General features: G+C 37.3%; 1 long non-coding RNA gene across 12 annotated transcripts in view; it reads left to right on the top strand.

Annotated features, from left to right (window-relative positions):
• The window catches only part of LOC129517763 (uncharacterized), a 52,738-nt gene extending 36,453 nt beyond the window's left edge, over positions 1 to 16,285 (top strand). For 4 of the 12 annotated variants that reach the window (XR_008666096.1, XR_008666100.1, XR_008666093.1 and 1 more), the window contains 3 exons: positions 5,359 to 5,479; positions 5,853 to 5,988; positions 7,531 to 16,285. This is a non-coding gene — a long non-coding RNA (uncharacterized LOC129517763). The remainder of the gene's footprint in view (positions 1 to 5,358; positions 5,480 to 5,852; positions 5,989 to 7,530) is intronic. The other 8 variants (XR_008666101.1, XR_008666097.1, XR_008666102.1 and 5 more) reach the window with 8 other exon arrangements.
• The last annotated feature ends 7,624 nt before the right edge of the window (positions 16,286 to 23,909 follow it).

Genomic DNA, 23,909 nt, shown 5'->3' with positions numbered 1-23,909 from the left:
CTACATCTCCTAGTGGATGAAAACATTTCAATGATAGGGCTGATCTCTGTGTGGTATTTATCTCTAATCTTTGCTTACATGTTTACATGTTATGCCTATTACCGGGCAGTTTGATGCTTAATACTTTACTTTCACTCATGGCCAGGATACTGGTAACCACTATTTGGAGGCAACCAGTCAATGGAGTTATAGCTAACAAGTGCCCTCTCAATTTTGTAATAAGATTAAATGTCTATCTTAGCAACCCTGCTAATCAGTGTGACTCTGAATATGGCAACTAACTTCTTGTAAAGAATTATTATTGTGATATAATTCATATACTATGAGATTACTCTCCACATTTCAGTGGCTTTTAGTATATTCACAGAATTGTTGCAATCATCATTTCTATATTACTGTAAAACATTTTTATCACCTCAGAAAGAAGCCCCATTAGTGGTAATTCCTCATTTTCTTCTTTCACAATCCCTGCAACTGCTAATCTAACTTCTGTCCCTATGGATTGGTCTATTCTAGACATTCATTTGAATGGAATATATGGCCTTTATGTCTGGCTTCTATCATTTAGCATGTTTGGGTGGTTTATCCATATTATAGTATATATATATTCATACTTCATCTGTTTTATATCTGAATAAATTCTACTTTATGGATTTAACTTCATTTCATTTATTCATCTGTTGAAGGACATTTGGGTTTCCACCTTTTGTCTGTTACAAATAGCAGCGCTGTAAACATTCACGTACAAGTTTTTATGTGGACATATTTTCATTTCCCTTGGTATACATACACTTAGCAGTGGAATTTCTTTGTAATAGGGCAACTCTGTTTTAATGTTGTAATTTTGACAAACCTTATTAAAGTGGCTGCACCATTTTACAATATCACCAGCAGTGTATGAGGATTTCAACTTACTCCCTTCCCCCTTGTTACTTTCTTTTATAATAGCCACCCTAGTGGATGTGAAGTATCTCTTTGTGGTTTTGACTAGTATTTCTGTGTTGAGCAACTTTTTATCTGCTTATTGGCCATTTGTATTTCTTTGCAGAAATGTTTATTCAAATCCTTTGTTCGGGGATCCCTGGGTGGCACAGCGGTTTAGCGCCTGCCTTTGGCCCAGGGCGCAATCCTGGCAACCCGGGATCAAGTCCCACGTCGGGCTCCCGATGCATGGAGCCTGCTTCTCCCTCTGCCTGTGTCTCTGCCTCTCTCTCTCTCTCTCTCTCTCTGACTATCATAAATAAATAAAAAAAATCAAATCCTTTGTTCATTAGAATTGGGTTACAGGTCTTTTTGTTCATTGTTGTGAGAATTCTTTATATAACTGGATAATAGACTCCTACTGGGTATGTGATTTGCAAATATTTTTCCCCATTTTCTATGTTGTCTTTTAACTTTGTTTACAGAATGTAAATTTTTAATATTGATGAAATCCATTTTACCTATTTTTTGGTCGCTTTTGATTTTGGTGTCATAACAAAGAAACAAACCATTATCTTACATTGAAGTCTAATCCATTTGGCATTTATTTTTATATGTGGTGTGAGGTAGAAGTTCAACTTTATCCTTTCGCATGTAGATATTTAATTGTCCTACCACCACTAATTGAAAAGACTATCCTATTGAATTATCTTGACACCTGTATTGAAAATTCATTGATTCGAAATTCAGGGGTTTATTTTGGGCCTGTAAGTTCTTTTTCATTTGTCTCTATATCCTTATACCCAGATCACACAGTTTTGATTATTTTAGTTTTATAGTAAATTTTGAAATCTGGAAGTATGAATCCTCCAACTTGGTTCATGATTGTTGGATGCTGAGTTTCCATATGAATTTTAGGATCATTTTGTCAGTTGCTATAAAATATCTGGAATTTTGATGAAGGTCGCGTTAAACTTGTAGATTGCTTTGTGGAATATTGCCATGTTAACTCTCTCAGTCTGTTAACATGGGATGTCTTTCCATTCATTTAGTCTTTAATTTCCTTTAACATTTGTAATATTTAGGATAAGAAGTATTGCATTTCTGTTTAAAAAAGTATTCTAAATGTTCTGCTTTTCTTATGATATTGAAAATAGAATTGTTTTCATTTCATTTTGATTGTTCATTGCTAGTATATAGAAGTAAAAATATTTTCAATTGTTATTGTGTGTTCTAAGCTTTTTGAACTGCTTAGAGTTGCTTCTTTTTATTCTAATAGTTTTAATAGTAGGTGGGGTATGGTTTTTTTGGTAGATTCCTTAGGATTTTTATGTATAAGATTATATCCCCTACAAATACAGATCATTGTACTTCTTTCTTTCTAATCTCATTGAGTTTTATTTCTTTTTTCTGCCTAATTACTCTGGCTAAAAATCTCCTGTACAGTATTGGCAAGAGCAGTCTTCCTGGTCTTGGTGGAAATACACTTACTTTCTCCCATAAATCACAATGATGGCTATATGTTTTTTGTAGATGTCCTTTGTCAAGTATAGAAAGTTCCCTTCTGTTGTTTGCTGAGGTTTTCATTTTTTAAATCAAGAGTGGTTGTCATGAAATTTGTCAAATGCTTTTTTTCTACATTTGTTGATACGATCATGAGATGTCCTCTTTATTCTGTAACTACAGTGTATTTGATTCATTGGTTTTCAGATATTAAACCAACTTTGCTTTACTGAGGTAAATCTGACTTGGTCATGGTATATAATCATTTTCTTTCTAGATCTAGTGTGCTAGTGTTATGCTGGACATTTTTGGAAATCTGTACTCAAAAGGTAGCTTGCTCTGTAGTTTTCTCATTTTATCTTTGGCTTTGGTATCAGACTAATACTGACCTCATAGAATGAGTTGGAAAGTTTCCTTCTCAAAATTTTTTTGAACTTTAAGCAAGGAATTGGCATTAAATCTTTAAACGTTTCACTGAATTTACCATTAAAGAGTTCAAGGACTCTTGGGGACTTTTATGGATTGATTATCTAATGTATTTTTATAGTCTATTCAGATTTTTCTTCTTGAGTCAGATTCAGTTGTTTGTGTCTTTCAAGGAATGTGCCCATTTCATCTAAGATATCTAATTGGCATACACTTTTTTATAGTATTTCCTTGTGATTCTTTTATTCCTGTAAGGTTGGTAATGTCTCCTCTCTTATTCCTGGTCATATTTATTTGAGCTTTTCCTCTCTTTTTCATGAACAACCATGAAAAAAATGTTAAAAAACACAGTAAAAGAAACAAAGGAATTAAAATGGTAAAGAAACTACTTAACATAAAAGGCAGTACTAGATGAACAGAGAAACAAAAAGATATAAGACATGTGGAAAACAAATAGGAAAACAGCAAACATCAGTCCTACTTTATCAGTATGTTTAACTATATTAAACATAAATCTGCCCCACCCGTGTGTCTCTCATGAATAAATAAGTAAAATCTTTAAAAAATTAAAAAGGATATTTTATTAAAATAGAAGGATTAATCCATCAAAAAATATAAGCACCATAAACATATATATATATACACACAGTATGTAATTGTATATACTGTAGCTGTAATTACCTGTATTAAAATGAAGATCTCCAATCAATAAGCAAACTTCCTTAAGAAATTTAAAAAGAACACACTAAACCAAGTGAATCAGGAAGACGGAAATAATACAGTTGGAATAGGAATAAATGAAAGAAAGAATAGGAAAAAAAAAACAAAATCGGGGGAACTAAATTTGGTTTTTTGAAACCATAACAATAAAAGACAAACCTGTAGCTAGTCTCCCATTGTTATTGCTGAATTATCTATTTTTTCTTGTTTCCATCTTTTTTTTTTCTTACTTTAGTTGCTCTTTTGTTAGGGGTGTGTGTGTGTGTGTGTATATGTTTTATGGTGCTTATATTTTTTGATGGATTGATCCTTCCATTTTAATAAAATGCCTTTTTAATTTTTTAAAGATTTTACTTATTTATTTATGAGAGACACACGGGTGGGGCAGATTTATGTTTTTTGGGTTTTTTTAAAGATTTTATTTATTCATGAGAGACAGAGAGGGAGAAGCAGAGACACAGGCAGAGGGAGAAGCAGGCTCCATGTGGGGAGCTCGATGTGAGACTCGATCCCGGGTCTCCAGGATCACGCCCTGGGGCAAAGGCAGATGCCAAACCGCTGAGCCACCCAGGCTGCCCAGATTTATGTTTAATATAATTAAATACACCGATAAGGTAGGACTGATATCTGCTGTTTTCTTATTTGTTTTCCACATGCCTTATGTCTTTTTGTTTAACTGTTCATCTACTACTGCCTTTTATGTTAAGAAGCTTCTTTACCATTTTAATTCCTTTGTTTCTTTTACTGTGTTTTTTAACATTTTTTTCATGGTTGCTCTGGTATTTCAATTAGCATCTTACCTTAAAATAATTATTTTCAGATTAACACCAAGTTAATTTCAGTTGTGTACAAAATTTGCCCCACTATATCTTTGTTCCCTCCCCTCTTTGTGCTGTTATTATTATACAAGTTACATTTGTATGCAATGTAAACACATGAACACAAATCTCTTGTAGGACATGTCTGTTAGCACTAAATGTTTTTAATTTTGGTTTATCTGGGAATGTCATAATTTCTCCCTCATTTCTCAAGATTAGTTTTGCTGGATACAGAATTCTTGGTCAGCATTCTTTTCTTTTTCCTTCAGTAGTTTGAATATAATCATCCCACTATTTTCTGGTCTCTATGGTTTATGGAAATTTATGTAGTATCCATTATATATGATGAGTAGTTGTTCTGTTGCATTCAAGACTCTGAAGTCACTTTGACCATTTGATTATTATGAGTCTAGATTTGATTTGAATGTCTTCGAATTTATCCTTTTGGTATACATTGATCTTCTTACATGATGTATATAGATTAATACTTTTCATCAGATCTGGCAAGTTTTGGCTGTTATTTATTCACATATTCTTTATGTCCTCTTTTCACCTTTAACTCCCATTATGCTTGTCATCTTTACTGAGTAATTCTTTTTCATTATTTTTTAATAAATAAGGGAACATAAGGCTCTATGTAGTACTGGCTGAATCTCAAAAGTGGTGTTTTTGTTTTGTTGTTTGTTAAGTGTGTTTGATCATAATTTACATTTCTTTTCTGACCCAATAGTTATTTACTGTGATTCTTCATGTTAAGAATTTCATTACTGGTCTGAACTACCTCATAGATACATGACATATGTGTTATATAATTATGTATGTATTATATATAAGCATATAATATGTAAGCTTATATATCTTTATAATTACATATAAAATTATATTTAAGGTATATTTTATCACATTGTGATTAGTATGGTACACTAATTTTTTTAAAATTGTCTTTATCTTCATGTGCTTATTCTTCCAGGAGACCTTTAGAAACAACTTGTCAAGTCCTCACCATGAATACCATTAGAATTGCAGTTGGAATGGCACAGATTAATTTTTGAAGAGCTGTCCTCTTTATAATCTTCTAATACATGAATGTGGTATGTTTCTCCTTTTATTCAGGTCTTAAATAATTAATGTGTGTCTATTACACTTATTATCTTCAATATTTTTCCTAGTTTCTGAAAGAAATAGGCAGATGTCCTAGGAACTGAGGTTCTTTTGAGAAAAGTACAGAAGATGTCATCTGCATAGACTAGATTCTTCAGTATAAAAGGTCATACAAAATGTAGTTTTTGATATGATGGTAACATTTCTTCCATGTGGCCCTAGGAGTCTGAATTATTTATAATGTTCCATATCCTTGTTTTGTATTAATTACAGAGGTGATTTCTAATAATAGGGAAATTATGTAGTAAGCCATTTATTTTTAGTGCTGTCAGCATCCCTTTGACCCTCTTCTTTCCCATTTAGAAGTGCTTCCTCCATCCTGCAAGCTTCTGGGAGCTTAGTGCCCATTGCATACAGGATATGTATCCACTGAAGACCATTATGCCCTCCAATATAAGGCTAACTTGTGTTCTCACTACAAAAGTTTAGAATCAGAAAGGTAAGAGTCCTATTCCACTTGATGGTTCTGTTTCGATTTTAATAGCACCCTCCAAAAGGGAGCTAGAGAACATCTGGAATTCTGAGAGGGATTTGAGCTTGGATAATATCCATGAGAAGCATTATAGGAATTAGTGCTATTTAGATTGTGGAAGACAATACGTCCAAAATAAAGACTTTGGGCATCTGTTTTCAGATCTTTTATAGAGTCAGGAATAGTTGATTTTGGCTGCTTTTGTTTTTTTTTTTTTTTTTTTTTTTTTTGATTTTGGCTGCTTTTGAAGGCAGTACTAGTTAATGGATAATCAGATTTAGGAGCCATCCAAAGATGAGAATATTCTTGGAAGTGATATTTAGTGGTTTCTATGACGACTTGGAATGGAATTTGAGAATCTCCCTGCATTGTAATGAGAGGTTGGATTGCATGCACTAAAGGTCACATTTATTTCTGGCATTCTGACTATTTCAATAAGGACAATTGAAACTGAGTATTAGGGGATCCCTGGGTGGCACAGTGGTTTAGCGCCTGTCTTTGGCCCAGGGCACAATCCTGGAGACCAGGGATCAAGTCCCACATCGGGCTCCGTGCATGGAGCCTGCTTCTCCCTCTGCCTGTGTCTCTGCTTCTCTCTCTATCATGAATAAATAAATAAAATCTTTAAAAAAAAAGAAACTGAGTATTATTGTGTGCCTACTTTACATGTTCCCATTTAATCATCACTACAAGTCTCTGAGGTATCCCAGAGAGGTAGAATAAATTTGTTAAGATAACTCATTAAATGAATGGCAGAGTTTACTTCTCTAGTACATCTTAATTTACAATATATCTCCTCCAGTATATCTTAATTTACAGGAGTAATTCCTTAAATTTGTATAGGACCTAGAAACCTTTCAGAAATATGGTTTTATTTGGCCCTTATAAAAATTTTGTGAATTTGGAAGAACAGACTTCACATGTTTATTTTTTATAAGTGGAAAAACATAGGTTTAGAAACTCTTTGAGTTTCTTTGGGGTAAGAAGGATCTGGGAGACCATTCAATACAATCTCCATATTTCGCAGTGAGGAAACTGAGAACAAGAATTAAAAATCAGTGTATTTTGTGCGTATTCTTTGATTTGTGTTGGAGGAAGGAAAAGGTCAGGCTAGATGATTTCTGGGGGTGGGGGTACAGAAGGGATTGTGTTGCTATTATCTGTCGTTTCGTATACACTTGATGAATGCCAACTCACCACATTAGATTAAATGGCATTTTAACAAACATTAATCAAAGGCACTAAGGTTTAAGGAGAAAACTTAAGGCTTTAGAGAGCAGGTTGTGGAAGATACTTTGGGTTATACCCCAAAATGGCCTTAAATTTCGCCTGTGGGTCAGTTAGCAATGGGGAACTTCTTCCTAAGTCAGCTTGTTTCTTCTTTGAAGAGCTCTGTGCAGTATTGAGCTGAAATATGTTTTTTTACAGCTTCAACTTAATCAGTATATTTGTATTGTACCCCAACTCAAAAAAATAATTGCCTTATTGTTCTCTCTCCTGCATCTTCAGTTTCTTCTCTCTGCTGCATTTTGAGCTGCCAGGCACTGTGCTAGATGATGGGGATATGGAGACGGACTTAGACACAGTCCCTGCCCTCAGGAGTTCTTAGTCTAGTGAGAGAGTTCGACGTGTGCACAGATAATTACAACAGTATGGTATGCTCTGCAATGGAGGTATGTACAAGATACTATGGGGTTGAGAAAAATCATTTGATTTAGTTTGGAGATGCCAGAGGTTGAAGGAAATAATTAGCTTAAGTGGGTTCTTAAAAGAAGTAAAGCTTGACCAGGAAGAAAACAGGGAAGGTCCTTTTAAGCAAAGTCGTGGACATTGGAAATAGAATGATGAACTGGGGGAACTACAAGTAGTTCTTGAAATTAGGTTAGAAATGTAGGCTGACAATAGATCCTTACATAGTATTCCATGAAATGCAGATCCCATTTTGAGTGTTTAAGTAGGAGATGCTTTTGATGGTCACTCTGGAAGTGCTATATAGTGTGTTCTGGAAGATTTTCAGATCTGGACAGGGAGATTAGTTAGAAGGATACCGTAGTAGGGTTAAGATGATACATGATCTAAGGCCAGAAGGAATGGGAGTAGAGAAAAGGAGATAACCTCTTAATGAGAGGCTATAAAAATGTGGACATAATAGAACATAAGAAAATTAATAGAGGGGGAAATTAAGCCTCTCAGACTCTGGAGAATGTGCATTCACCTACCTCCATCCCTGGCCTTGATGAGAAATCCTTTCATGTTTTTAGATAGGCATCGCTATTGATTTCTTTTGGACCAGGGCTTAACTACCATTTTTGCAAGTTTCTTTTTGGGATGGCAGCTGTATATGAAAAGTTGATTCTCAGACATCTGAATATCTGAATAGTTGCAGACTTCTAATAGGATCACTTAGTTCCTGGTCTTTCTCATCAGTAGCAGCCCTCTCTATCACATGTTACCCAAAGTCAAAGTGGAGGTTTTTATCTCTAAAACCCACTCAAGGGAAGAAAGGGCCCTCATTGTTACTGTCTCAATTGTTTTATTTTGCTTAGGGGATTTCACAGTACTTATGGTTACACCTCTAAGCAAAATCTATTCACTGATCAAAAGTCTGTACATGTTGTGTTTATTTCCTCTTTTTTCAAAGCAGTATGAACATGCCCTTTGGAAAATGCTCCACCTAGGTTCAGAATAGTGGCCTTGGGGATTCAGAGAATGGATTTCTGATTAGAATGATTAATAGGAGACTATATTTGAGTAGACCTTATGTATTTTCAGTCGACCTTGTGTAAGTAGCCATCACAGAAGGCAGTCAGGGAAGAAGGGTTGGGAGAGGAAGCTCTGAGCAGGACAGTAAGAGTTTGGGCCTTGGGACTTAAATAGCCTAGACTCAGATTTGCTCTTACATTCACCAGTGTGGTGTCAAGCATGGTTTTTCACCGCTCTGGAACTGTCCTTTGTCTTATTTAAATAGGAGTAATAATCATTTTTTGCGATGATTTGAGGGGGTGGGTATAAGGATTTAATGGGATTACTTGTGTAAATTGCTTTGAACAAGTCTGAAATATGCTAAATGCTCTATCAACTATAGTTGCTGCTGATAATGATGTTGACCGTGACAAGGATTAAAAGAAGATAGTTAACTAGAGGTGCTTATATTTTACATTGTCAACAAAGCTCCTGGGGTTTGAGAAAGAAAGGAAAACTAACTGACATGAAGGTTTTCAATGGTATGCTAGTATGAAGTCAATTCTCTGCCTTCTTTTTCTTCTCTGCCAAATAGGTTGGAAACCAGATGAATTTTGTCCATGCCCTGATCACTAATCTATTGCCTTTGCTCTTATTTCCAAATAGAAACCTGTTGAAAAGTTGTGTTACACCTGAATAAAGATTATCCTAAAAATGTAGAAAAATGCTTTGGAGTTGGTCAAAACTGGACTTGTAACCCGACTCAACTACTTACTAGCTGTGTGATCTAAGGCATGTTACTTAACCTCATTGAACCTCAGTTTCTTTATCTAATAAAATAATTAATTTGCAGGGTTTCTTTGAGGATATTAGTAAAGTGTATGTCGTAAGCACTCTATGAATTATAGCTATCATTGTTAGTTCTTGGGATACTCACCATGTGACAGAAACAACAGCAGGCCCTGGTGGCTGGGAGGACTGCATGGATCCAACCTCAACCTGGAGTTGTGCTCTTCTGAAGAAATCCTACTCGGATGGATATAATACAACCTGCTAAGTGTCCTAGCACTTATCAGGTTGTATTATCATTGTCCGTGGCTATGGCTCTCGTCTACCAGACTCTAAATTCCTTACAGGCAAGGACAGTGCCTTATTCATCTTTGTATTCGGTGCCTAATCCCGTGCACATTGTAGGCCTCATTAAATGTTTGTTGAATGAAAAAATGAATCATCAACAGACATTAATTGGGCGCCTGCTCTGTGATCTCCATGGGCTCAGCTTTTCCCTGCCAGTTGCCTACAACGTCCAAGCTGTCTTCAGTATGCTTTCTCCTGAAGCTTCATTACTCCTATCTTCTAATCCTTTTGCTGAGGACTTTTCTGTGTAGCGTAAGGATAGCAAATATACTTCTTCTCAAGTACCATCTCCAATCGATTGGTATCACCTGCCTTGATTATGTTTTATAAAAAGGATTCTGAAGCCAGGTATCAGTTCAGTGTGAAAGAGAGTTATAACTGATCAATGATGTTTGCTGAGGGTGGGAGGAGGGGGAGTAGCTGCACAAGTGCCACATATATGTCATATTTGATATTATGTTTTCCATGAAATACTCTGTTTCTATGCCTGCATTTTAGTCTTGGCTACTTGCAGACGTTGCATGGCTGCTACTACTACTACTACTACTACTACTACTACTACTACTACTACAGTTGCTGCTGGTTGCTCCTTGGGTAGGACCAAAATGATCATTGATCAGAAACTTCATCCTCACAGTCTGGGGTTTGCTCCTGTGGCTGGTATTCACAGTTTCCCCTTTCAACTTTACCTCAGCTATCCCCTTACCTACACTGACAGGTAGGCCTCCCTTTCCGTTCACCACCCAACAGGCTCATATTTCTTTTCTTATTTCATGATTAATTAATCTTATTCCATGAGAAGCCTTCTTTCTGTTAGAAGATGTGACAACTAGAATACAAGTTAAACGATTCCATCAGGGTGCTACAGTGAGTCATATAAGTTTCCCCTTTACTGTGGGAGAAAATTGCAGACTTTGGGGCAGGAAAAACTGAGAAGGGAGTCCTCGTAGATGTGGGAGAGAAAGCTGGTAACAAATGGAATAAGATCCTGAGAGGTGATGTGGGTTGGGAGGGTGAAACCTATGGCTCTAAAATATGGGTAGAGAGGAATAATAGCCTTGGTTGAAAAAAATTACCTCCTCACTGGAGCATAGGGATAGGATTTAGGAAGAGTACCTAATAAGGGTGTTAAAGATTTGTAATTGTGGAGGTGAATGATGGAGAGAAAGCTGACCAGCGACAGGATTTTGGAGACAAACCAGAGTCTAAGGAATATTCGGACCAAAAGGCTGGAGTTGGGCCTTTTGGTATGTTAAAGTGAGGTACTATTATATTATATCAACTTATATATTCAGTTTAAGTGAGAAACTAGCTTGAAACTCGATTAGAAACTCAGGAAATTATAATAAAGTGGTTTTAGGCCATTGTCACAAGTAAACTTGTTTGCCTAGGACTGACCTATACTGTTTGAGGAGTAGACAGCTAGCGAGAGAGGGATTACACAGAAATGAATTTGAAAATCCAGACTATATGTAAGGCAGTTAGGTCAGAAGTGAGCTCAAAGTCTGTGAATAAAAAGAGGACTTAATGTGATCAAGATGGGTGTTGAATGGTTGGAAAATTGGAATAATAGGACCTACGATCAGAGAGTGGATTTTGAAACCTTGAGATTTCAAAATTGGAATGGTCAAGATACTTGCAAAGCTAGGATGTCAGATGGTTAGTTATATAAATATTGAAGTGACCCAGGATTATAGCAGAAGCAGGGCTGGGAATGGACGCTGTGGGCCAGATATAATAGGCTTCAGTGACTGAGGAATGATTAGAGGTTGGCTCATGGCAGCTGTGCAGATGCAAAAGAAGAAAGGGTGTAGTGAGATAGTAGTGTGAGCCACAGAAGGGTGGTAGGGATTACTAGAAGTTACAAAAATTATGATTTGCATATTGCATTGCAGTGTGGGCTTGCAGAATGCCCAGCTAAAATGATCCCCTCCTTTATTGAATGAGTGCCTGCTGTATCCTCAGCACCTTGCCCTGTGCTAATCCATTTACCCCTTTTGGGTCTGTCACCTAGCAGGTGTGAAAGAATGAGCCGCAGTCCCAAGCAAGGACAGCTAGGGGAGCTGCTGGCCCTTAGAACTGATGGAATGCTGTGGTCATATCTCAGCAGACTGGTCAGCTTGATGTGACCCAAAAAGGTTTCTTTAGGATCAAAATTTTCCCTGACCTTGACCTAACTTTATTACATGGTACAAGCTTGTGTTGGCCGTTCCATAATGAACTTTGGCTTCTGAGTCGCTGAGTTGAGGGGGATGCTCGTAGTGTCCTTTAGGAAAAAACAGTCACAACACTTTAAAAACACACATATTGATGAAGTAGGACAAGACTGTCTGGTTATCTAATTGAGCTTTTAAGATAAAGGATAGATGAAAGAAAGCTCGCATCGATGGGGGAAAAACAAAACCACTTGGTGAAAGCCACTCTAAAGTTAGGATACATCCAGTTTTGTGGACATACTGTAGATAACAGCTGTGCCTTTGCAAAGGAGGGCTGGAGATTGATGCAGAGAGATGTCCCTTAGGACTTTGAAGGCCAAGTGTAGGAGAAGAGAGTCCTATGAACCCTGTGACATTTCATGTGGTCATTGTTCTTTAGTTATAGTCTTCATGAGTCAATATTTCAATGAAGGTTTAGAGCCACTGTGATAGAATGACCAGGCAGGCCCTCAGACAGCCCATCCCCTCCTGTGGGGTCTGCTTTATATTTATTTCTTAGGAGGATCTGGTAGAAGACTTTGTGCGAGGCAGAAGAAAAGGAAGGACGTGGAGAATGACTACCGCCTGTCTTCATCTCAGCTTCACAAAGCATGACTCAACAGAAGGATCATCTCTTGAGACTCTCCAGACCACAGGTCGCTCCTTTCACTTTCACTTGCTTGGCCCCCTCAGCTACTTTCTCTGTTCAGCAATTGTACTGTGTGTGCATATATGAACTGTCCCTTCCCATAAAGAGTAGTCCATTTTCACAGGGAAAAAATACCTAAAATAAGGTATGAGGCTTGCTTTGTTAGGTTTCAGTAGTCAAAAATGGTTGGATCTCCATTGCTAGAATATAGGCCACCAGGGAGGAGTTTGGGTTTCAGCAATAAGACCCCAGCTTCATGGACTAAAGACAGTCGATTGACTTGAAAGTAACCCCTATGCCTGCACTCATATTATTTCTTTTTCCTTCAGCTCCTTGACTAAGAGATCACTGATGACAGCAAACCAAAGCCATACTCTGTCCTTCCACTGGCACTTTTCTGGCCTCGGTATATGCTATTAGGAATCACTCTCTTTCATTAGCACTTCCTTCTTCCATCTCTTAAGACCCAGAGAGTCATGAATACTAGAATCGGGATCGAATTTGTCATACTTGCCTCTGCAGTTGGGGAATACTAATGTTAATCAGCCTGATACCCACTCCCACCTGCTATCATGGCAGCTACTGGAGAAGCTGTAGCCAAGGCCAGTAACCCTATGGACCCCAGGACTTAATCCTGATGTCTCAGCTGATTACAAAATACTAGTAGGAGGGCCTACTCTTCTGCCCCCCTTCTGCACACTCCTTGCTCTCACTAACCACATTACATTCCCTGCCTACCCTGATGATTTCAGCAGGTGTTTTTTTTTTCTTTTCCTTTCCTCAGGCCATCTGTAGCAGCCATCATCTGGGAGGAGCCTTGTTGTGAAAGAGTAAATGAAGCCTCAGTGAGTGTTTGGAGTGGCACCCATGTTTTTCTCTGGATATAAGGAGAGAGAAGAAGGCTGTGAAATACCATACAGGAGTAACAGAAATTTGACATTTTAGTAGATAACCGAACCTAGAAACCTACATTAATGAAGGAAGCAAACCTGAGATCTCTGATGTTTGTGAGTGAAGATAGGAATGAACTCCTTATTACCCTTAGTAATGGAGAGAGGGGAGAAAAGTGAGGGAGGTCATAAAATCCTTTATGTGGAGGAGGAGGCCCTGAGATTTGCTTCATAAACCAGTTTTTAAGGTGGATTAAAGATGAGTTGTTGCACTACTTCCATTGCTTTTGGTGTGAGAGTCTCTGCCAAGCACTCTTCTCAGGTACAGCTGCCTTTGTGAAGATTTCTGTTGTGACCCCTATTGAGAAACAACCCAGAACAAGGTTTGCAACTTAGAAATCTCTGGATCAGTGACAGAGTTTTAAAGGAGTTGAGGACAGAGGACATAGCACAAATAGTATCAAATAGCTCGGATTTTTTCATCTAGGATGGATGGGGTAGGGGCAGAGGGCACAGTGGTTCTAGGCAACTCCAAACACCTGGTAAGGCAGCTGTAAGGAAACAGTACAATGAAAGATCAACCCTTAGACCTATTATTTGTCAATCCCTAGAGCATGATAGAATACCTAACAAGAAGAGCTGCTTTGGAGACAAGTCATAAAAGATTCTTTCATAGAAGAGATTTAGAAGAGGGGAACTTGGGACTCCTGGGTGGCTCAGCAGTTGAGCATCTACCTTCGGCTCAGGGCGTGATCCTAGAGTTCTGGGATCGAGTCCCACATCAGGCTCCCTGCGAGGAGCCTGCTTCTCCCTCTCCCTATGTCTCTGCCTTCTCTGTGTCTCTCATGAATAAATCTTTTTTTTAAAAAAAGGGGAACTTCCAGTTATGTCATATGGGCATTACAGCTTTTATTATTATTATTTATTTATGATAGTCATACAGAGAGAGAGAGAGAGAGAGAGAGGCAGAGACACAGGCAGAGGGAGAAGCAGGCTCCATGCACCGGGAGCCCGACGTGGGATTCGATCCCGGGTCTCCAGGATCGCGCCCTGGGCCAAAGGCAGGCGCCAAACCACTGCGCCACCCAGGGATCCCCATTACAGCTTTTAAAAGCATCTGTTCCCTATATAGGTCATGGAGATTGACACTATTCTCAGCTTGTGTGCTGACTAGGCCAGTATTAACATAGAAGTTTCATGTTCTTGGAGAGATACTGCCACTCTCTTGCTTTGACAGGTGTTCATCTGTAGTATGAGTCCAGTACTTGAAGGAACAAGAGGACAACAAGCATCCAGGGGACAACAGTGTGGTCTTCTAAGTAAAGATGGCAACAGAAAAGATCATGGACTTGGCTAGATTGGGCTGGGCTTGTTTGTTGTTTCAGAATTTTAAAAATACTTATTTTCTTGATGATAAAAGTAACATGATCATTGTTGAAAAATCAGAGGTGTAAATTAAAAAATAAAGAACACCTATAATCTTATAATCTAGAAAACAACTCAGCATTTGAGTATGTTTCCTTTTAAGTTTTTATTTTAATTCCAGTTCGTATACAGTGTTATATTAGTTTTAGGTGTATAATTTTAAAGCAAAATTGACATCATACTGTGTATGTTGTTCTCCATCTTTTTTCATTTGAAAATCAACAGTGTATTTCCATGTCATTAGCATCCTTTGAAAACACAGTATTAAGTGTTACATAATATTTCATATGGATCTAACAAAATTTAGGTAGATGATTACATGCTCCTGGACATTTTGCATATTACCAATTTTGCCTATAAAATGTAATAAACATTGTACATTAATCATTATGTACATTCTTAATTATTTCTTTGCAGTAAATTTCTAGAACTGGAATTACTGAGTTTCAGTGATGAGACCATTATTTGGGCATCTGAAAGATGTTGAATTGTCCCCAATATAGTTGTACAAATTATATTCCCATCAGTGGTGTATAAATGTGTGTATTTCTCTACACATTCATCAAAATATGACCTTTCTCTCTCTTCATAAATCTCTGCTCATTGAATAGGTAAAAATATATATCTGTTCTATTAGAGATTTTTATTTGTAATTTACATACAGTAAAATTCAGCCCTGATTCATAGTCCTATGGTTATTTTTTTTTAAGATTTTACTTTTTTGAGAGCACACAGGAGCAATGGGGAGAGGCAAAGGGAAAAGCATACTCTCCACCGGGCAGGGGATGGGGTGAGAGAGGCTGGCTCCATCCCAGGACCCTTAGATCATGACCTGAACTGAAGACCTATGCTTAACCCATTGAGCCACCCAAGCACCCCATTTCTATGGGTTTTGACAAGTATAATCATGTATATATACTACTTTAGTATCATTCAAAAACAGTTTTATTACTAATACTTTCTCTCAATTTTTCTTTTTGTTGTAAACCTCTTTCCCCTTTACCAGTCCCTGAAAACCACTGATTTGTTTTCCATCCCTATGGTTTTTCCCTTTCCAGAGGTCATATGATTGGAATCATGCAATATGTAGATATTTTGGTCTGGTTTCTTTCACTTAGTGAAATGCATTTAAGATCCATCCATGTTATGAGAATTATTAGTTTATTCCTTTTTATTGTTATATTTCATTGCATGAATGTACCACAGTTTTTTATCCATTCACTAATTGATGGACATGTGAGATGTTTCCAGTTTGGGCAATTATGAATAAAATTTCTATAAACTTACAGGTACTGGTGTGGTGTGAACATAAATGTTCATTTCTATAGGGTAAATGCCTAGGAGTGGGAATGAGTACCAAGCTTTTCCAAACTTCCTGTGTCATTTTGCATTCCCACCAGTACAAGTTCCAGTTGCTCCACATCTTCCCCAGAACTTGGTATTATTATACATTTTTTAAATGTTTAGCCATTCTGCTAGGTATATAGTGTTATCTCATTGTAGATTTGATTTTCAGTTCTCTAATGGCTTAAGAGTTTGAGCATCTTTTCATATGCTTATTTGCCATCTGAATATCTTTTTTGGTGAACTATCTGTTCAAATCTTTTACGCACCTCCCCACTTTTTATTGGGGTGTATTTTTCCTACTATTGAGTGTTTAGATTTCCTTATATATTCTTAATTTTTTTAAAGATCTACCTGTTTATTTTAGAGGGGGGAGGGGCAGAGGGAGAGGCAGAGAGAAACCCAAGCAGAATCCACACTGCATGTGGGCCTCTACACAGGGCTTGGTGCCATGACCCCAAGATCATGACCCGAGCTGAAACCAAGAGTCAGATGGCCAACCTACTGCACCATGCTGGCACCCCTATTATTTTAAGTTTTTAAAATTCCAGTCAGTTAACATACAGTGTTATATTAGTTTCAGGTGTACAATATAGTGATTTAACACTTTGTACAACACCCTGTGCTCATCACAAGTGCCCTCCTTAATCCCCATCACCTGTTTCACCCAGCCCCTCTCCCCACCCCCACCCCGCCCTCCTCCCCTCTCGTAACCATTAGCTTGTTCTCTATAATTAGAGTCTGTTTCTTGATTTGTCTCCCTCTCTTACTTTTTTCCCTTTGCTTGTTTGTTTTGTTTCTAAAATTCCACATGTGAGTGCAATCCTCATATATTCTTGATACAAGTCTCTTGCCAGATGTTATTTGGAAATGGGTTTTCTGAGTCTGGCTTGTCTTTCCATTAATAGTACTTTATTCAGAGCAAAAGTTTTTAAGTTAATGAAGTCTACCTTGTCAAATGTAGGACAATGTAAGTTGGGATGGGTATAAATGGAGTTGAAGTGTTCTAAGCCACTTATATTATCCAGGAGGTGTTTAATAGTAACAAATATTTATTGTAAAAGTATGACTCTAAAGGTAGATCTGAAAGATCTATCGTGATCCTTACACTGTGATCTCTTCCCCTTAAACGTGGGCAGGATCTGTGTCTTGCTTCTAATCAACAGGGTATGGCAAAGTTGATGGGATGTTACTTCCTTGAAAATGTCATGTGATATTGCATATACATTTAAAAATAGCCTGACAATATACAAAGCATTAATAGAAGTCTGAGGAGAACTTGAAAATCCACCAAGTGAACTAATTCAACACCTTTTCAATTATTGAGAACTCACATATACAAATCAATAGCATACAGAAGATTTACACAACCCAACTCACAAGCCTTACCAAATTGAAATGGAAATATATGCATTTCTGTTTTGAAGAATTCTAGAAATAATCCATTTGAGACATTTGCAACAGTTACAAGAACGGATTCTGCACTAGATCAGGAAAAAAATTATTTACTAATGTAAAGAATTGGCATAGGATTCATGCTGTCTTACACACTGCAATTAAGTTATATATTAATAAAGGTAAATAAAACATCTACATGTATTTCATAATTTAAAGCACATTTCTAAATACAGTATTTTTCTCTGTTGGGTTTATTTCACTTAGCATTATACTCTGTAGCTCCATCCATGTTGAAAAGGCAAGATTTCATGCTTTTTAATGTCTGAATAATATTCCATTGTGTATATATACCACATTTTCTTTATCCATTCATCTCTGGATGGACACTGGAGTTGCTTCCGTATCTTGGCTATTGTAAAGAATGCAATAAACGGGTTCACATGCCTTTTTGAATCAGTGTTGCCATTTTCTGTGGGTAAATACCCAGGAGTAGGGGGTGCCCAGGTGGCTCAGTTGGTTAAGTGTCTGCTTTCAGCTCAAGTCGTGATCTCAGGGTCCTGAGATCAAGCCCCACACCGGGCTTCCTGCTCAGTGGGGAGTCTGCTTCTCCCTCTCCTGTCTCCCCAGCTTGTGCACTTGGCTCTCTCTCTCTCTCTGAAATAAGTAAATATTTAAAAATGTATATACCCAGTAGTGGAATTACTGGATCATGTGGTAATTCTATCTTTTAATTTTTTGAGGAACACCCATCCTGTTTTCACCAAGGCTGCAGGTTTTTTTCCCATCAACAGTGCATGAGGGTTCCTTCTATGGATCAAGTAAGAAATCATGCGGGACATCTTAAAATTTAATGATAATGAAAACACATTAAAAACCTGTGAGACGGGATCCCTGGGTGGCGCAGCGGTTTAGCGCCTGCCTTTGGCCCAGGGCACGATCCTGGAGACCCAGAATCGAATCCCACGTCAGGCTCCCGGTGCGTGGAGCCTGCTTCTCCCTCTGCCTATGTCTCTGCCTCTCTCTCTCATTCTGTGTGACTATCATAAATAAATAAAAATTTTAAAAAAACCTGTGAGACATGGTGAAAGAATGTTCCAAGGGAAATTTATAGCCTTAAATACTTAAAGGGGGGTGAAAAATTAATGAGCCTAGTATCCAAGCTAAGAATATAGTAAGAACTATAGGAAAAGGAAAAAGGTATTAAAGGTAAAAGCATCAGTCCATGAAATATAAAACAGACACATTAGAGAAGATCAAAACCATACCATACATTTAAAAAAAAATAAGTGAGGCAGCCTGGGTGGCTCAGCGGTTTAGCGCCACCTTCAGTCCAGGGCATGATCCTGGAGACACAGGATCAAGTCCCAGGTCAGGCTCCCTGCATGGAGCCTGCTTCTCTGCCTGTGTCTCTGCCTCTCTCTCTTTCTCTCTCTCTGTTTCTCATGAGTAAATAAATAAAATATTTTTAAAAAGTTTTTTTAAAAGTGAAATAAAACCCCAGGTTTGTTTAAAATTAATAAGGAGTGCCTGGGTGGCTCAGTCGGTTAAGCATCTGCCTTTGGCTCAGGTCATGATCCCAGAATCCTGGGATTGAGCCCTCCCTCTCCTGCTTCTCCTCCTACTCCTCCTACTTGTGGTCTCTCTCAAATAAAATCTTTTTTTTATATAAAGAAAAAAGAAAAGATTATTCAGGTTCATCATCCCCTTTACCTATCCACCCACCTCCCTTCTAGCAACCACCAGTCTGTTCTCTAAGAATCTGCTATTTTGTTTCTTTTTTTCCTTTGTTAATTTGTTTTGTTTTTTAAATTCCACCTAGGAGTGAATTTGTCTTTCTCTGACTTACTTCACTTGGCATTATACCCTGTAGACCCATCCATGTTCCTACAAATGACAAGATTTTATCCTTTCTTACAACTAATATTCCATTTGTGTGTGTATCTTTATTCAGTCTTCTAGATGGACATGGTTTACTTCCATATTTGGCTATTGCAAATAATGCTTCAAGAAACATAGGAGTGCATGTGTCTTTTCAAATTAGGGTTTTTATAAATGAAATCTTTTTAAAAAGGTGGGGGGATCCCTGAGTGGCTCAGCGGTTTAGCACCTGCCTTTGGCCCAGGGCGTGATCCTAGAGTCTCGGGATCGAGTCCCACATCGGGCTCCCTGCATGGAGCCTGCTTCTCCCTCTGCCTGTGTCTCTGCCTCTCTCTCTCTTTCTCTCTGTGTCTCATGAATAAATAAATAAATTTTTTAAAAAAATTAGTGTTTTTATTTTCTTTACAATGTTTTCTACTCATAATTTTTTAAATGAGAACTGTTCTAAACTGACCAAAAACAAGTTAATAATAATGTGCTCATTATCTTGAATGATGATAGTTTCACATATGTAAAAACTTATCAAATTGTACATTTTAGACATATGCACTTTATTATATGTCCATTATTTTTTAGACATTTTATTTATTTAAGAGACAGATCATGAGCAGGGAGGAAGGGTCCTAACTCGGGACTGGATCCCAGGACTCTGGGATCATGACCTGAGCCAAAGGCAGACCTTAACCGACTGAGCTACCCAAGTGCCCCTATTATATGTCAAATATACCTAATGTCAATTCTTTTAATACCTTATATCAATTCTGACTTTAAAAAAAAACACCACTTAAAGGAAAAGAAATGTCAAGACAAAGGTTGGGAGAAAATAACAAAATTAAACATCTGATAAAGAACATATCCCAATTAAAATAGCAGTTTATCAACATTGTTGCCTGAAATAACAGGGAAAGAAGAAAATGTGTAAGGTGTTAAAGTTGTTGCCTGGTTTTTTTTGATGCTTATGATGAAATGTGAAGGATGAAACTAAAAGGAGTATTAGTCACTAAGGAGTTTAGACCTAATGATTTGAACATTTTTTAGCATCCCCTGAAAGCCAAATATGTTAAAGTTAAGTAATGGCTTCTAAGTAATGATCAAATCCAGGGTTTTGCCAGGAAAATATGGTCTCAAGGTGAAGCTGAAGCTATGGCTCTAAAATTTTTTGTCAAGGTATCAGAGAGATAAAATATTGTGCCTCAGAATATTAAGTTGGACAAAAGCACTTTAAAGAGCTTAAGAGTGTGCTTAGGAGAATTTCTTCATCAAACAATAGGGCTTTTAAGAAATGTAAAGACTTTATTATACAAACCTCCCAAAAGAAAATCAGAGTGAAGAAATACTGAATGGAAGAGATTTCAGGGTGTGATGTGTATTTACAGATCAAAAATGATTTTGAAAGAATTTTATTTTTAGACACATCACCAACTTTTAATGACAAGGACAGAAACACCACAAAAAGAAAAACAGGACTTTGGACCCCCAAAACCTTTTGCAAAAGCTACACAGTTGAAAATACAGGCTGCCTATCATATTTAAAGAAGGAAGGATAACATAGAGGTTGGAACAAAGAACCCTGAGAGAGAACCATGGGAAATTACTTTTGGGCAGGAATGGGACCACGTCCTAATAAAGAAACTTATACAATTTTCCTGCTTACATTTCAGAATTTCTATGTATTCCTTTGTGCCTCACATTTTCTCCCTATTTGAATAGGAATGTCTATGGGGGTTTTCTTTAGATACAGTCTCACCGTGTGTGTTGAATAAATGAAATGTACACAACTTCAAATTCTGGGGAACCATACTTGAGGTGATTTATTTAACAAAGTACACCTGAGAAACTTCATCTGCATATGAATCTGATTTAGATGATGAAATCATAGGCTTTGAGCTAATGGTGTAATGAGATGTAATGAGGAGGCTTTTGTGGGCCTTGGTAGGAGTTGAGTGTATTTTGCATGTGGGAGGGTTGTAAATAACTTGTGGCCATAGAAAAGCATATAGGGTTTTTAAATTCAGATAAATTTTACATGACATAAAATTCACCATTTTAAATAATTCAGTGGTTTTTGGTATATTCACTAGTGCAACCATCACCACTATCTAACTTCAGATCATTTCAATGGACAACCCCCCAAAAGAACCATACCTACTAGCAGTTAGTCCAAATTCATCTTTCCTCTCATATGCTAGCAATTACTAATCCATTCTATGTCTATGAATTTGTCTATTCTGATTATTTCAGAATAATGGCCTTTTGTATCTATTTTTCTTAGTGTAATGTTTTCAAGGTTTATCTATGTTGCAGCATGTATCAGCACTTCATTTCTTTTTATTGCTGAATAATATTCCACAGTATGGTTATACCACATTTTGTTTATCCACTCAAGAGTTGATGAACATTTAGGTTGTTTTCATTTTTGGCTATTATGAATAATGCTGCTATAAACCATCATGTTTACATGTATATATACAAAATGCTACATGTATAAGGGAAAAGGTGTCATAAGCCCAAAATATAATAATACTGTCTTTTACATTTAACTATTTAGTTATCTTTCCTGCTGTTCTTCATTTCTTTATGTGGAGTTGAGTTACCATCTAGTATCCTTTCATATCAGCATAAAGGACTCCTTTTTTACCATTTGTGGAAGGGCAGCTCTGGTAGTGACAAACTGGGTTTTTATAGGTCTGGGTATCCCTTAATTTCTCCTTCATTTTTCATTGTGGTAAAGTATATGTAATCTTTTAATCATTTTAACCATTTGTAAGATTCAGTGGCATTAAATATATTCCACAATGTTCTATAAGGATCACCACTAAGTAAATACCCAAAACTTTTTCATCATCCCAACAAAAACTCTCTACCAGGTAAACAAAGACTTGACCTTCCCCCATTCCAGTCTCTGGTAACCTCTATTCTACCATCAGTCTCTATGAACTTGCCTATTCTAGGTATGTCTAAAAGTGAAAGGACACAATATTTGTCATCTGTGTCCAGCTCATTTCACTAAGCATAATGTTTTCAAGGCTCACCCATGTTATATCACACATCAAAATTTCATTCCTTTTTATGAGTGAATAATATTCTATTCATGCTGGTTCCATCTTTTGGTTATTGTGAATACAGCTGCTATGAACATTGTACAAGTATCTGTTTGAGTCCATGTTTTGAATTCTTTTGGATATATGTCTAGGAGTGGAATTGCCGTGTCATATGGTAGTTCAATGTTGAGCCTTTTGAGAAGTTGCCAAGCTATTTTCCACAGCAATTCTGCGTTTTTACATTTCCACCAGCAGTGAATTCACAAGAGTTCCAAATTCTTCATATCCTTGCCAACACTTGTTTTCTTTTTTTAACTATAGATCCTTATAGGTGTGAAATAGCATCTCATTTTAGTTTTTATTTACATTTCCCTAGTGATGCATAATGTTAAGCATCTTTTCATGAGCTTATTGGAAATTTATTTCTTTTTTTAAATAAATTTATTTTTTATTGGTGTTCAATTTACCAACATACAGAATAATACCCAGTGCTCATCCTGTCAAGTGCCCCCTCAGTGCCCGTCACCCATTCACCCCCACCCCCCGCCCTCCTCCCTTTCCACCACCCCTAGTTCGTTTCCCAGTTAGGAGTCTTTATGTTCTGTCTCCCTTTCTGATATTTCCCACACATTTCTCCTCCCTTCCCTTATATTCCCTTTCACTATTATTTATATTCCCCAAATGAATGAGAACATACACTGTCCTTCTCCGATTGACTTCTTTTTTAAAAAAACATTTTATTTATTTATTCATAGAAACAGAGAGAGAGAGAGAGAGAGAGAGAGAGAGAGGCAGAGACACAGGTAGAGGGAGAAGCAGGCTCCATGCAAGGAGCCTGATGTGGGACTCGATCCTGGATCTCCAGGATCATGCCCTGGACTGAAGGCGGCACTAAACCGCTGAGCCACCCGGGCTGCCCTGGCAATTTATTTCTTATTTGGAAAATGTCAGTTATTTGACCAATTTTGAATTGGGTTGTCTTTTTGTTGTTGAATTTTAGGTGTTCTTTTTTTTAAATTTTTTTTATTTATTTATGACAGTCACACACACACAGAGAGAGAGAGAGAGGCAGAGACACAAGCAGGCTCCATGCACCGGAAGCCCGACGTGGGATTCGATCCCGGGTCTCCAGGATCGCGCCCTGGGCCAAAGGCAGGCGCCAAACCGCTGCGCCACCCAGGGATCCCGAATTTTAGGTGTTCTTTAAATATCCTGGATACTAATCTCTTATCAGATATATGGTTTAAAG

The sequence above is a fragment of the Nyctereutes procyonoides genome, unplaced genomic scaffold, assembly GCF_905146905.1.
Source record: "Nyctereutes procyonoides isolate TBG_1078 unplaced genomic scaffold, NYPRO_anot_genome, whole genome shotgun sequence".
Lineage (NCBI taxonomy): Eukaryota > Metazoa > Chordata > Mammalia > Carnivora > Canidae > Nyctereutes > Nyctereutes procyonoides.
Note: the sequence above shows the minus strand (reverse complement) of the source record. Positions and strands in the feature narration are given on the sequence as shown.